General features: G+C 25.1%; 1 protein-coding gene across 1 annotated transcript in view; it reads right to left on the bottom strand.

The window, feature by feature from the left end:
- The window catches only part of LOC129761403 (neuromedin-U receptor 1-like), a 77,255-nt gene extending 62,867 nt beyond the window's left edge, over positions 1-14,388 (bottom strand). The window contains exon 1 of the mRNA XM_055759122.1: positions 13,720-14,388. The gene's annotated coding sequence lies outside the window, so the exon portion shown is untranslated. The remainder of the gene's footprint in view (positions 1-13,719) is intronic.
- Between the last annotated feature and the right edge of the window lie 1,188 nt (positions 14,389-15,576).

Genomic DNA, 15,576 nt, shown 5'->3' with positions numbered 1-15,576 from the left:
ATTGATTGTGTCTTGATCAACGCTTTTGAGAGGAAGATTTCAAAAAATGATTATTTTTGTTCTAAATTTCAGACGTCTCAATTATTTTGTTTCAAAACACAGCGTAGGAAAAAGAAAATTAGTCGAACTGTTGGAAATGGAAAAAAATAATAAGTTTGTTTGTGATAAGTTTGATCCGACTCTTACAGAGATTGTGACTTTTAAAAATGCATAGAATGTTCAAGGTTGATCGATTCACTCTCGAGACAAACATTCATTTCTTTTTGTTTTGAAATCCTATCTGAACAAATTAGAGTGTAATTGAGGGATTGGTCTTGCTTTTGATCCAAAAGAACTGCTTCCAAATAAGAAATGTTTCAATTTCTTTGATCACTAATTCATAATTATTCAATAATTTTCAAAAAAATTCAAAAAATGCCAGAAACATGTAAACAAAATAGTGGAAAGCCATGGACGGTTCAAAAAAAAATTCTCTGGAAAAAGACATGTTTTCAAGTTACACTCCAGAAAAGTTACATCAGAAAAAAGCAAACGATCTTCGATGATCTATCCCTAATTCTAACGCATAATACGGGACTATTTATCATGCTGAATAAGTACTGGTTGCAATTTTCCACTCACTTGCATTTAATTACATTCACCTTCGCTAATAATCACTCACCAAGCGGTGATTCCCAATCCATGTCTGGGACATTCGCAAAGGAAACCAAAGCGGCAACAGTTGTTGTGCTTCTAATCATTGTGTTTTGATAAATAAATAATTTTCCATCCATAAAGGAATGTGTCAGCGGATTTGTCACAGCGAGTTGTATCTGACCGTGAATTGAGCCGTTCACTGCACGAATCAATAAACCCCATGAATCCATAATCCATGAATGGTAAGTTGAAAAAAAGGTAAACCAAAATTTTATTTATATTATAATTTTATTTATATTATAACTTTATTATCAAAACCATTTCTCTGTTAAAAATACTTATGGAGTACCACCACCAAAAATACAAAACAAAATGAATGGAATTTGAGTTTTTTCAGCCAAAAAATATAAAAAAATGGGTCAGGTGGTATGAAAGTAACAAATTTTGTAAAATGAGTCTAAAATGAGTCTAAAAATCTAAAAAAAGTGTTCCTTATATTTTGATATTTTTTTGTGAAAAAGTTTCCGCTTTCTCTGACAAGAAAAAAATTCTCAAAAATAAAAAAACAAATGTTCCTGAGATTTTTACGCTTTACTAACTGACCCGGCAAACTTCATCCCGCTCAAAAATTGTGTTTTGCTAATCTTCTAATCGACCCCGTTCAATTTACCTTTCACTATAAAATTCCTAGTATTTCTAACAAAACTCATCAATATAATATCAGATTGTTTTCAGACAAAATTCCCGTTCAAGATTTTTCAACCACTTGCAAATAACATGTTTCTCCGTTACTTGGAATGAATGTTTTATACAGAAAATGTGATAGAAAAAAGTCAGCCCTAAATCGGACAATTCGTTCCTCGAGTTCTGCTCTTATCAACACATTCGGCGATACTTTTTTATTGGTATAGATAGAAGAAGATATAGGAGTGGGTTTCATCACATTCAAATCCATTTCCAGTTTCGAACAAAGATCAATTTCGCTAGCGCAAACATCCCATGGACTAGCAGCACTTGTCACTATGCAATTGTAGAACATATGGGAATTTATTTTCCGAATTTTCCCTTCATAATTTTCCGAAAATTTTCAATTGTCATGTTTGGTTGGAATACTTTTGGTTGAAACATGTGTAATATTTGTATGGGACCTCTCTCCATTCCAGAGGAGGGAGGGGTACCCTAAAACCCTCCCAAATTGTGTTTGATTAGTTCTCGAGTTATGCAGAAGTTTGTGTTTCGTTTGTATGGCAGCCCCCCTTAGAGAGGGGTTTTGCCTAATTTGGTTTCATTTGCTTGATTAATTCTTGAGTAATGCAGAAATTTGTGTTTCATTTGTATGGCAAAATCAAACAGACAGACATCCATTTTTATATACATAGATGTGAAAATAAACGATGAGCTTCCTAAAAATGATATAAACAGCAATAATTCTAGCCCGACACCTCGAAAAACCTCGAAACATTCAGGAAGCCAAATAATATTTCTTTGTTTTTTGTTTCAATTTTAAAAATGATCTATAATGCATTTGTACAAGCAATCTAATTGACGTATTCAATTTAGTGGTTGGTCATGAACAACGCACACAACTCAAATCAATTGAGGTAGACTTGGTATTATGGAAAAAAAATTAATACTTTAAAGTGACGCATTTGAAAAATTTAAAGATTATGAAGAATTCAACGAATATAACAAGTTTTACGAATTTTCCGATTTCAATCAATTTAACTAATGTCACAAGTTTAAGAATTGGTTGAAACGAATTTAACTAATTTATAGAATTAAAAAAAAATATTCAGCCAATTCAACAAATGTAACAAATGTATAGAATTCAACGGAGTTAACGAATTTAATAAATTTTACGAATTTTAGTATGAATATTATTAATTCAATGATAGAGTGATATTGTTGTATTAACGAATTTTGAGAGTTTAATAAATTTAACATAAAGAACATAACCAATTTAACAAATTTAACAAATTTAACCAATTTAACCAATTCAACAAATTTAATAAATTTAACAAATTTAACAAATTTAACAAATTTAACAAATTTAACAAATTTAACAAATTTAACAAATTTAACAAATTTAACAAATTTAACAAATTTAACAAATTTAAAAAATTTAACAAATTTAACAAATTTAACAAATTTAACAAATTTAACAAATTTAACAAATTTAACAAATTTAACAAATTTAACAAATTTAACAAATTTAACAAATTTAACAAATTTAACAAATTTAACAAATTTAACAAATTTAACAAATTTAACAAATTTAACAAATTTAACAAATTTAACAAATTTAACAAATTTAACAAATTTAACAAATTTAACAAATTTAACAAATTTAACAAATTTAACAAATTTAACAAATTTAACAAATTTAACAAATTTAACAAATTTAACAAATTTAACAAATTTAACAAATTTAACAAATTTAACAAATTTAACAAATTTAACAAATTTAACAAATTTAACAAATTTAACAAATTTAACAAATTTAACAAATTTAACAAATTTAACAAATTTAACAAATTTAACAAATTTAACAAATTTAACAAATTTTAAAAATTTAACAAATTTAACAAATTTAACAAATTTAACAAATATAACAAACTTAACAAATTTAACAAATTTAACAAATTTAACAAATTTAACAAATTTAACAAATTTAGCAAATTTAACAAATTTAACAAATTTAACAAATTTAACAAATTTAACAAATTTAACAAATTTAACAAATTTAACAAATTTAACAAATTTAACAAATTTAACAAATTTAACAAATTTAACAAATTTAACAAATTTAACAAATTTAACAAATTTAACAAATTTAACAAATTTAACAAATTTAACAAATTTAACAAATTTAACAAATTTAACAAATTTAACAAATTTAACAAATTTAAAAAATTTAACAAATTTAACAAATTTAACAAATTTAACAAATATAACAAACTTAACAAATTTAACAAATTTAACAAATTTAACAAATTTAACAAATTTAACAAATTTAACAAATTTAACAAATTTAACAAATTTAACAAATTTAACAAATTTAAGAAATTTAACAAATTTAACAAATTTAACAAATTTAACAAATTTAACAAATTTAACAAATTTAACAAATTTAACAAATTTAACAAATTTAACAAATTTAACAAATTTAACAAATTTAACAAATTTAACAAATTTAAAAAATTTAAAAAATTTAAAAAATTTAACAAATTTAACAAATTTAACAAATTTAACAAATTTAACAAATTTTACAAATTTAACAAATTTAACAAATTTAACAAATTTAACAAATTTAACAAATTTAACAAATTTAGCAAATTTAACAAATTTAACAAATTTAACAAATTTAACAAATTTAACAAATTTAACAAATTTAACAAATTTAACAAATTTAACAAATTTAACAAATTAAACAAATTTAACAAATTTAACAAATTTAACAAATTTAACAAATTTAAAAAATTTAACAAATTTAACAAATTTAACAAATTTAACAAATTTAACAAATTTAACAAATTTAACAAATTTAACAAATTTAACAAATTTAACAAATTTAACAAATTTAACAAATTTAACAAATTTAACAAATTGAACCAATTTAACAAATTTAACAAATTTAACAAATTTAACAAATTTAACAAATTTAACAAATTTAACAAATTTAACAAATTTAACAAATTTAACAAATTTAACAAATTTAACAAATTTAACAAATTTAACAAATTTAACAAATTTAACAAATTTAACAAATTTAAAAAATTTAAAAAATTTAACAAATTTAACAAATTTAACAAATTTAACAAATTTAACAAATTTAACAAATTTAACAAATTTAACAAATTTAACAAATTTAACAAATTTAACAAATTTAACAAATTTAACAAATTTAACAAATTTAACAAATTTAACAAATTTAACAAATTTAACAAATTTAAAAAATTTAACAAATTTAACAAATTTAACAAATTTAGCAAATTTAACAAATTGAACCAATTTAACAAATTTAACCAATTTAACAAATTTAACAAATTTAACAAATTTAACAAATTTAACAAATTTAACAAATTTAACAAATTTAACAAATTTAACAAATTTAACAAATTTAACAAATTTAACAAATTTAACAAATTTAACAAATTTAACAAATTTAACAAATTTAACAAATTTAACAAATTTAACAAATTTAACAAATTTAACAAATTTAACAAATTTAACAAATTTAACAAATTTAACAAATTTAACAAATTTAACAAATTTAACAAATTTAACAAATTTAATAAATTTAACAAATTTAACAATTTAACAAATTTAACAAATTTAACAAATTTAACAAATTTAACAAATTTAACAAATTTAACAAATTTAACAAATTTAACAAATTTAACAAATTTAACAAATTTAACAAATTTAACAAATTTAACAAATTTAACAAATTTAACAAATTTAACAAATTTAACAAATTTAACAAATTTAACAAATTTAACAAATTTAACAAATTTAACAAATTTAACAAATTTAACAAATTTAACAAATTTAACAAATTTAACAAATTTAACAAATTTAACAAATTTAATAAATTTAACAAATTTAACAAATTTAACAAATTTAACAAATTTAACAAATTTAACAAATTTAACAAATTTAACAAATTTAACAAATTTAACAAATTTAACAAATTTAACAAATTTAACAAATTTAACAAATTTAACAAATTTAACAAATTTAACAAATTTAACAAATTTAATAAATTTAACAAATTTAATAAATTTAACAAATTTAATAAATTTAACAAATTTAACAATTTAACAAATTTAACAAATTTAACAAATTTAACAAATTTAACAAATTTAACAAATTTAACAAATTTAACAAATTTAACAAATTTAACAAATTTAACAAATTTAACAAATTTAACAAATTTAACAAATTTAACAAATTTAACAAATTTAACAAATTTAACAAATTTAACAAATTTAACAAATTTAACAAATTTAACAAATTTAACAAATTTAATAAATTTAACAAATTTAATAAATTTAACAAATTTAATAAATTTAACAAATTTAACAATTTAACAAATTTAACAAATTTAACAAATTTAACAAATTTAACAAATTTAACAAATTTAACAAATTTAACAAATTTAACAAATTTAACAAATTTAATAAATTTAACAAATTTAACAATTTAACAAATTTAACAAATTTAACAAATTTAACAAATTTAACAAATTTAACAAATTTAACAAATTTAACAAATTTAACAAATTTAACAAATTTAACAAATTTAACAAATTTAACAAATTTAACAAATTTAACAAATTTAACAAATTTAACAAATTTAACAAATTTAACAAATTTAACAAATTTAACAAATTTAACAAATTTAACAAATTTAACAAATTTAACAAATTTAACAAATTTAACAAATTTAACAAATTTAACAAATTTAACAAATTTAACAAATTTAACAAATTTAATAAATTTAACAAATTTAATAAATTTAACAAATTTAATAAATTTAACAAATTTAACAATTTAACAAATTTAACAAATTTAATAAATTTAACAAATTTAATAAATTTAACAAATTTAATAAATTTAACAAATTTAACAATTTAACAAATTTAACAAATTTAACAAATTTAACAAATTTAACAAATTTAACAAATTTAACAAATTTAACAAATTTAACAAATTTAACAAATTTAACAAATTTAACAAATTTAATAAATTTAACAAATTTAACAATTTAACAAATTTAACAAATTTAACAAATTTAACAAATTTAACAAATTTAACAAATTTAACAAATTTAACAAATTTAACAAATTTAACAAATTTAACAAATTTCACAAATTTAACAAATTTAACAAATTTAACAAATTTAACAAATTGAACCAATTTAACAAATTTAACAAATTTAACAAATTTAACAAATTTAACAAATTTAACAAATTTAACAAATTTAACAAATTTAACAAATTTAACAAATTTAACAAATTTAACAAATTTAACAAATTTAACAAATTTAAAAAATTTAAAAAATTTAACAAATTTAACAAATTTAACAAATTTAACAAATTTAACAAATTTAACAAATTTAACAAATTTAACAAATTTAACAAATTTAACAAATTTAACAAATTTAACAAATTTAACAAATTTAACAAATTTAACAAATTTAACAAATTTAACAAATTTAAAAAATTTAACAAATTTAACAAATTTAACAAATTTAACAAATTGAACCAATTTAACAAATTTAACCAATTTAACAAATTTAACAAATTTAACAAATTTAACAAATTTAACAAATTTAACAAATTTAACAAATTTAACAAATTTAACAAATTTAACAAATTTAACAAATTTAACAAATTTAACAAATTTAACAAATTTAACAAATTTAACAAATTTAACAAATTTAACAAATTTAACAAATTTAACAAATTTAACAAATTTAACAAATTTAACAAATTTAACAAATTTAACAAATTTAACAAATTTAACAAATTTAACAAATTTAACAAATTTAACAAATTTAACAAATTTAACAAATTTAACAAATTTAACAAATTTAATAAATTTAACAAATTTAACAATTTAACAAATTTAACAAATTTAACAAATTTAACAAATTTAACAAATTTAACAAATTTAACAAATTTAACAAATTTAACAAATTTAACAAATTTAACAAATTTAACAAATTTAACAAATTTAACAAATTTAACAAATTTAACAAATTTAACAAATTTAACAAATTTAACAAATTTAACAAATTTAACAAATTTAACAAATTTAACAAATTTAACAAATTTAACAAATTTAACAAATTTAACAAATTTAACAAATTTAATAAATTTAACAAATTTAACAAATTTAACAAATTTAACAAATTTAACAAATTTAACAAATTTAACAAATTTAACAAATTTAACAAATTTAACAAATTTAACAAATTTAACAAATTTAACAAATTTAACAAATTTAACAAATTTAACAAATTTAACAAATTTAATAAATTTAACAAATTTAATAAATTTAACAAATTTAATAAATTTAACAAATTTAACAATTTAACAAATTTAACAAATTTAACAAATTTAACAAATTTAACAAATTTAACAAATTTAACAAATTTAACAAATTTAACAAATTTAACAAATTTAACAAATTTAACAAATTTAACAAATTTAACAAATTTAACAAATTTAACAAATTTAACAAATTTAACAAATTTAACAAATTTAACAAATTTAACAAATTTAACAAATTTAATAAATTTAACAAATTTAATAAATTTAACAAATTTAATAAATTTAACAAATTTAACAATTTAACAAATTTAACAAATTTAACAAATTTAACAAATTTAACAAATTTAACAAATTTAACAAATTTAACAAATTTAACAAATTTAACAAATTTAACAAATTTAATAAATTTAACAAATTTAACAATTTAACAAATTTAACAAATTTAACAAATTTAACAAATTTAACAAATTTAACAAATTTAACAAATTTAACAAATTTAACAAATTTAACAAATTTAACAAATTTAACAAATTTAACAAATTTAACAAATTTAACAAATTTAACAAATTTAACAAATTTAACAAATTTAACAAATTTAACAAATTTAACAAATTTAACAAATTTAACAAATTTAACAAATTTAACAAATTTAACAAATTTAACAAATTTAACAAATTTAACAAATTTAACAAATTTAACAAATTTAATAAATTTAACAAATTTAATAAATTTAACAAATTTAACAATTTAACAAATTTAACAAATTTAACAAATTTAACAAATTTAACAAATTTAACAAATTTAACAAATTTAACAAATTTACCCAATTTTACAAAATTAACAAACTTAACAAATTTACAGAATTTAAAGAATTTAAAGAATTCAAAAAAAAATTGAAGAATTTAACAAATTCAACAAATCAAACGAATTCAACGAATTTAACGAATTTTACTAATTCAAGTTCGTTTACATAGGAATCAAATAGATTTTGCGAACTCCAACTCAAATGTAATGAATTTATTGAATTTATTGAAGTTAATGAATTTGATTAATTTGTATTTATATAAGATTTTTATTTTTTTTTTATTAATTCGTTTATTTTTACAGGCTCAGTTACTTAAGTTTAAAGGAGCCGAATTCTTAAATATAATTTTAAAACTATATATATAAACAATTTTCTTAAATCTATGGTTAGTAAGGTGGAAAACCGATTACTCGCGGTGTACTCGAGTTTAGAAGGGTGACATATTTTTAGGAGAAGGATGGGATATAAGGAAATTGTAACAATGTTGATGAACACTCATTTCTTAAATCTATTCGTATATCTAGAGTGTATTTACATTTCAACTTATTCTACTATTTATAGCAAGGGGACGAATTACCCGCAAAGGAAGGAAAGGAGGGTATAAGGATGTAGGGACAATCACACACGAAGATCTATAGCTTTAAGGAAAACATATATATGGGACATGTAATCGAGGTCTAACCGACCCAACACATCTCTCACCGGCACATTGGGCTGCCTTCCTCTAGCCCGAAGGGAGTTTTCTAAATTCGATCTGGCAACAAGATACACCTCACACGACCAAACAACGTGTTCGATGTCGTGGTAACCTCGGCCACAAATGCAGAGATTGCTAGCGGCCAGATTGAAACGAAAGAGTAACGCGTCTAACGAACAGTGATTGGACATGAGTCGGAAGAAGGTGCGAATAAAGTCCCGACTCAAATCCAGACTTTTGAACCACGGTTTGAGGCTACCCTTTGGGATAATCGAGTGAAACCACCGGCCCAATTCATCTTCATTCCACTTGCGTTGCCAGGTGGCGATGGTATTTTTGCGGACTAAAAAATAAAATTCATTGAAGGCGATTTGACGCTGATAAATATCGCCTTCAATTGCACCTACCTTTGCTAATGAGTCAGCCCTCTCATTACCCGGAATGGAGCAATGTGAAGGGACCCAGATAAAGGTAATGACATAACAGCGTTTGGATAAAGCACTCAAAATTTCTCGTATTCTCTCAAGGAAGTACGGCGAGTGCTTTTCCGGCCTCACTGAACGGATAGCTTCGACAGAGCTCAAACTATCCGTTACAATGTAATAGTGTTCAACAGGTCGTGAGGCGACGCTGTCCAGCGCCCAATGAATTGCTGCCAATTCAGCAATATACACTGAGCAAGGATTCTGAAGACTGTGTGAGGTGCTAAAAAATTCGTTGAACACTCCAAATCCTGTGGACTCGTTTATAGTGGACCCATCAGTAAAGTACATATTATCACAATTGATAACCCCATACTTTTCATCGAAGATCGTTGGAGCGATCCTCGATCGTTGGTAATCTGAATATCCATGGATATCTTGCTTCATGGACAGATCAAAATGCACAGAGGAATTGATGTAGTCAAGGAAACAAACACGGTTGGGAATATACGAAGAAGGATCAACCTGCATGGAGATGAATTCATGATATGAACTCATGAATCCGGAGTGAAAATTTAGCTCGATCAGCTGCTCAAAATTTCCGATCACCAATTGGAATTGGAATTGGCTGAATGGAGTGGTATAATTAAAAATTGCTTTGAAAACATGCTATTGAAGTCATAACAATCTAGCTCATTGATGATGGTTGGTGATCGCATTGTGTTCCCGAACACGGACGCAAAATCTAGGCACCTGGAGAAACCTTTATAGCGAATACATGCAAGCTGTGATTTGTTTTGCTAGCTTGCATTAGTGTTTGGGAAACTATAGCGGACACACGCAAGGCGTGAGTACTTTCACTCGCATCAGTTTCTGTTCTGCTTTCGCATGAAGCAGTCATGAAAAATTGTTTGCGTGTGAATGCGTCCGAGCGAAGGAATATTCGCACTCATTTACGCATTCGGCTTGGTGTTCCCGTGATGCAATCCAATAGTATCAGTTTCTGTTCTGCTTCCGCGTGGAAAAGTCATGAAAAATTGCCACATCACGGTAAATACGAAATGAATTTTATGCAAGTTTATATAGATTTTTTTTCGTTTTCACCGTGAAATGGCGCCCTCAGTTTCTATTCTGCGTATTGAGCGATCATGAAAAATCTCGTGTCACGAAAACAAAAATGAGTCACGTATCAAACATCTTCAGTTGCAGTTGCTTTCTACTAAAATTCCATCGGTTCGTTTCGGGACCACCAACATGTTCGAAAGAGTTAAATTTTATGTTAATAGCAATTCCACACGTATACTCATCCATCCACACACTAATAAGAAAAACTTTCGGCAATCTCAAATATTCATTCATTCATGCATTAAGAATTGATTCAGATCCAATTTCAAATAAATGATTGCCGAGCCAACGGTAGTCCTACGTCTACCTTGCGGTTATATCACAGATATAACCCACTTCTTGATTTTGGATTATTAAATTTTTGGATACAAAGATTCGTTGGTTTTTTTTTTGGATTTTTTGTTTTGGAATGATTTTTTTTATTTAAGATTTTTAAATTTCAGATTTATTGAAATTTGGATTTATGATTCCAAACTTTGGATTTTTTGGATCTTAGAATTGGATTTTTTTTTATTTCAGATTTCTAGATTTTTTTTTTTTTTGGTTTTTTTTTTTGGTTTCAGATTCATTGTAATTTGGGTTTATGATTGCAATTTTTTTTATTTCTGGAATTAAATTGTTTGGATATTTTCTGGATTTAAATTATTTGTATCTTTGGATTTGAGATTTATTGATTTTAAATTTTGGGATAAGGGACCTTTTTTTTGGATTTTAGAATTTGAGATTATATGTTTCAGATTCCTAGATTTTTAGATTTTTTGGATGTTTTGGGTTCAGATTATTTGGATCTTAGAATTCGAGATTTTTTCTATTCTAGATTTCTAGATTTTCGAATTAAGAATCTTTGAATTCAATATTTTTTATTGAGGATTTAAAAATTTATTTCTTTTATTTTTAAATCATAGATTTTCAGGTTAAGGATTTTTTTAAACTTTAGATTTTTGCATTTTAGATTCTTTTGATTTTAGATTTCTAGATTTTTGTATTAAATATTCTTTGGATTCCCGATTTTCGATTTTTTTTTATTTTAGATTGTTCAATCTTAGATTTTTGATATTTGGATGTAGGAACTTTTTGGTTTCTGGAATTTAAATTTTTATATTTTAGATTTTTTGGATCTTTGGATTTGAGATTTATCGATTTCAGTTGATGATTTTTTTTGTTTGAATTTGAGATGTTTGGAAATCAAATGATTTGGATTTTAGAATTTGAGATTTTTTGTTTTAGATTCCTAGATTTTTAGATGTTTGGATTTTATGGGTCATATTTTTTGGATCATAGATTTTAGATTTCTAGATTTTCGAATTAAAGATTCTTCAAATTCAATATTTTTTTTATTGAGGATTTTAAAATTTATTTCTATTATTTTAAAATCATTGATTTTCAGATTGTGGATTTTTTTTTTATTTTAGATTCTTGCATTTTAGATTCTCTTATTTTAGATTTCTAGATTTTTGTATTAAATATTCTTCGGATTTCCGATTTTCGATTTTTTTTTATTTTAGATTGTTCAATCTCAGATTTTTGATATTTGGATGTAGGATTTGGAACTTTTTGATTTCTGGAATTTCAATTTTTATATTTTACATTTTTTGGATCTTTGGATTTGATATTTGTCGATTTCAGTTTTGTGGATTTAAGATTTGTGGAATTCAGATATTTTGGTTTTTAGAATTTGAGATTGATTGATTTAGATTTTGGGATTGAGCTTTTTTTTTGGATTTTTGAATTCCAGATTTTTTAGATTTTGAATTTCTAAATTTTTGGATTAAAGATTCGTTGGTTTTTTTGGATTTCCAATTTTAGAATGATTATTTTTATTTCAGATTTTTAAAATTTGGAATATTGATTGATTTTTTTTCTATTTCTGAAATTTTTTGGATATTTTTTGGATTCAAATTATTTGTATCTTTGGATTTGAGATTTATTGGCTTCAGATTTTTGGATTTAGGATTTTTTTGGGTTTTAGAATTTGAGATTTTATGTTTTAGATTCCTAGATTTTTGAATTCAAGATTCTTTGGATTTATTTTTTTTTCGATTCAAGATTTTGGAATTAGTACTGTTTTTATTTCAGATTTTCAGATTTCTGGATTCAAGATTTAAGATTCTAGATTTTGGAATCTCTTTTTTAATTAAGATTTATATATTTCATATTTTTGACACTGGAATATAAATTTCTAGGATTCGGAATTTTCGGGGTACAATTTAAAAAATTGAATAATTCATTAATATTATTACAGGGAAACTTCGATATAACGTACCCTCGATATAACGTCACTCGATATAACGTACAGATTTCCAAAGTGTAAAGGACATTTTTTTTCAATATTTTTTTTCTGATAGAACAATGAATTATCTGTATTGTGGTGCTAAAACACGTTTTGTACCTTCAATAAATCCCGAAATACAGCTGGTTTTGTGATTCCGGATTCTAAATGAATCAAGCTTTAATCAACAGTACGAAGGAAAACATCATGAGAAAGGCTGGCTTCGTCTTCTGATTGAAGTTATTCATTAACTAAAACAGCAACACAACAATGACTACGTTTGTGAGTACTTTATTATGCTTCGATATAACGTACAATTTTGAAAGTGAAATGTACGTTATATCGAAGTTTACCTGTATAATTATAAGATATCAAGTACTTTCACGCTGAAATTTTAGGTTTTAGAAATTTTAAAAACGGTGTAGTTTGTCAAATGAAACAGCGGAAGTCTCCATTGTGAGTCACAATAACAACATTGTCGCGAGTTGGATTTACCAATACGTTTCAGAAAATGTCTGACGCTGACACAACTTCTGAAGAACATCAGTTAATAACATTTCCAGTTCATAGTCTTCGACTTCAAAGGTGATATGATGGGCGCAGTGTTATCATTTAAACAGTCGATACATATTTCCATCTATCCCTCTGATAACTGAAACAAAATACCACAGCTATTGAAACAAGCGATTTTCATTGAACACTCACCTCACAGGAACCTTTATGGGTTCTCCGAAAAGTTTATCCACTAATTCTCCGGTAGTTTCAAACCGATCATGCCGAAATAGCATTGCGTAGTCTTCCTGTACCACATACGCAGAAAATGATATATATCCAGATGAATTACACGAACCACTTCAACAAACTTCAACATTTATACTACATGAATTGTATTGCGAAAAATTCTATTGCACAGTTAATCCTATTTAACGTCACCATGGATCCAATAAGCACACTCAATCAATCACAATTACGTCTTCTGTTCAATCAAGATTACAAATTGGGTATAACAATATAATACTTGAACTGCTGCCAAAATTTCCACGGAACGATAGGCCCTGCTGCCGTATCAGATAAATGGGCCGAATTAACCGTTGGTAGACAACTGAAATCCATCCTCGGTGATTTTATGATACATTTTGCGCTCGTTAAACTCCAACGACAGAGATGTAATAATACGCGGGAGTACACATCCAGTACACGAATTGGCTTCACAATAAAAGTTATTGCTTCTGTCACTTGGGTTACACAGGATAGAATAGAACCGTTTTAGCAGTCTCACATCTCAAACATTTGAACCTGGAACCAATCACCAAACTGCCAAATTTGCTACGCAACAGCGAGTGCTGGAGAATCGACCTGCGGAACGGTCGATGGTCGGCGTTAGACTGAACGTACTTCTCAGCACGCGAGTGCCACTTGCTCCTGTATCACCATCACCGCACTGGGGAAGGGGGGGGTGGCTGCGGGTGTTCATCTCGGTGAGATACGCGCACGGGCGACACGCGGTCAATAGACCACTAGCGCGCGCCAAGAGGCGATGTTGCGTGAGATCTCTCACGAGTGACTTCTTCTCATTCAGCGCGCAATATCGGTCATTCAGTGAAAGAAACAATAATTTCAGGAGTCAGGCCGATTCCATTTCTTTGGTTTGCTCTTTCCTTTCCTTGGGAGTTCCCCATTAATTTACAAAGCGATATCCTGAAAGCCGATGATAACCTTATATCAATTAACGGTAAACTTCCAGAGACAGTCGAAGTCGGGGAAGTGCTCTTCGTCGGATGCAATTACGACCGGTGGTGTAAACAAGAAAAACCTGCTCTGAGCGAACGATGTCGAGAATCATTTAAATATATGAAGCGATGCTAGTACCCTAATGATAAATGGATTTAATTAATTATCGTTTTGCTGTGATGCGAGAGATGCTATTGAACAGGAAGCTAGCTAAGCCGCTGGGGGAGTGATACAACAGTCATCATAAATTCCTACAGGGTGTTTGCGGTTGATAGCTCATCAAATCACTCGTTCGACACAATCATGGCGTTCCAGCGACGATAATTATTCACTGATGCAACACAAAAACAACGCGACAAAACGCTATTATCCGTTTAATTGTACACCGTTGCGAGATTTAATTCAGGCAGGGTAGTGTTCCGAGTGTATGCATAGGATCCTCGACGTAGTTCTTGAAAAAGCTTATGGTTTGTGGAGAAAAAAGCGGAGCACAGAGAGTCAGCGGACAGCTTCATTATCGAAGCAAATCAAGCACAATGAGTCTCATTGATTTTCAATAGCTTGTTTGAAAAGGTGTTTCGTTTCGCAAAAGATATTTCCAATTTACACGCGGTCCGTGGCGGATAAGCGGATAAATGATTTTATTGTCCCTTTCACAGGATGGAGAAAACAACCTTCACACGAAGTCTAGCTCTATTGTTCTCCGCGTTTGAACCCTTGTCAAATAGAGCTGGCAAGTGTGATACCGTCAATAAGGGTAGCGTTGAACCGGAAAAGGATAGTCATGTGCTCGTCACCATGCGGAATTGCTATTAAAACAAGAATGTAAAT

This window comes from Toxorhynchites rutilus, chromosome 1 (genome assembly GCF_029784135.1).
Source record: "Toxorhynchites rutilus septentrionalis strain SRP chromosome 1, ASM2978413v1, whole genome shotgun sequence".
Taxonomy (NCBI): Eukaryota; Metazoa; Arthropoda; class Insecta; order Diptera; family Culicidae; genus Toxorhynchites; species Toxorhynchites rutilus.
The sequence above is the reverse complement of the archived record's forward strand: the minus strand, read 5'-3'. Positions and strand labels throughout refer to the sequence as shown.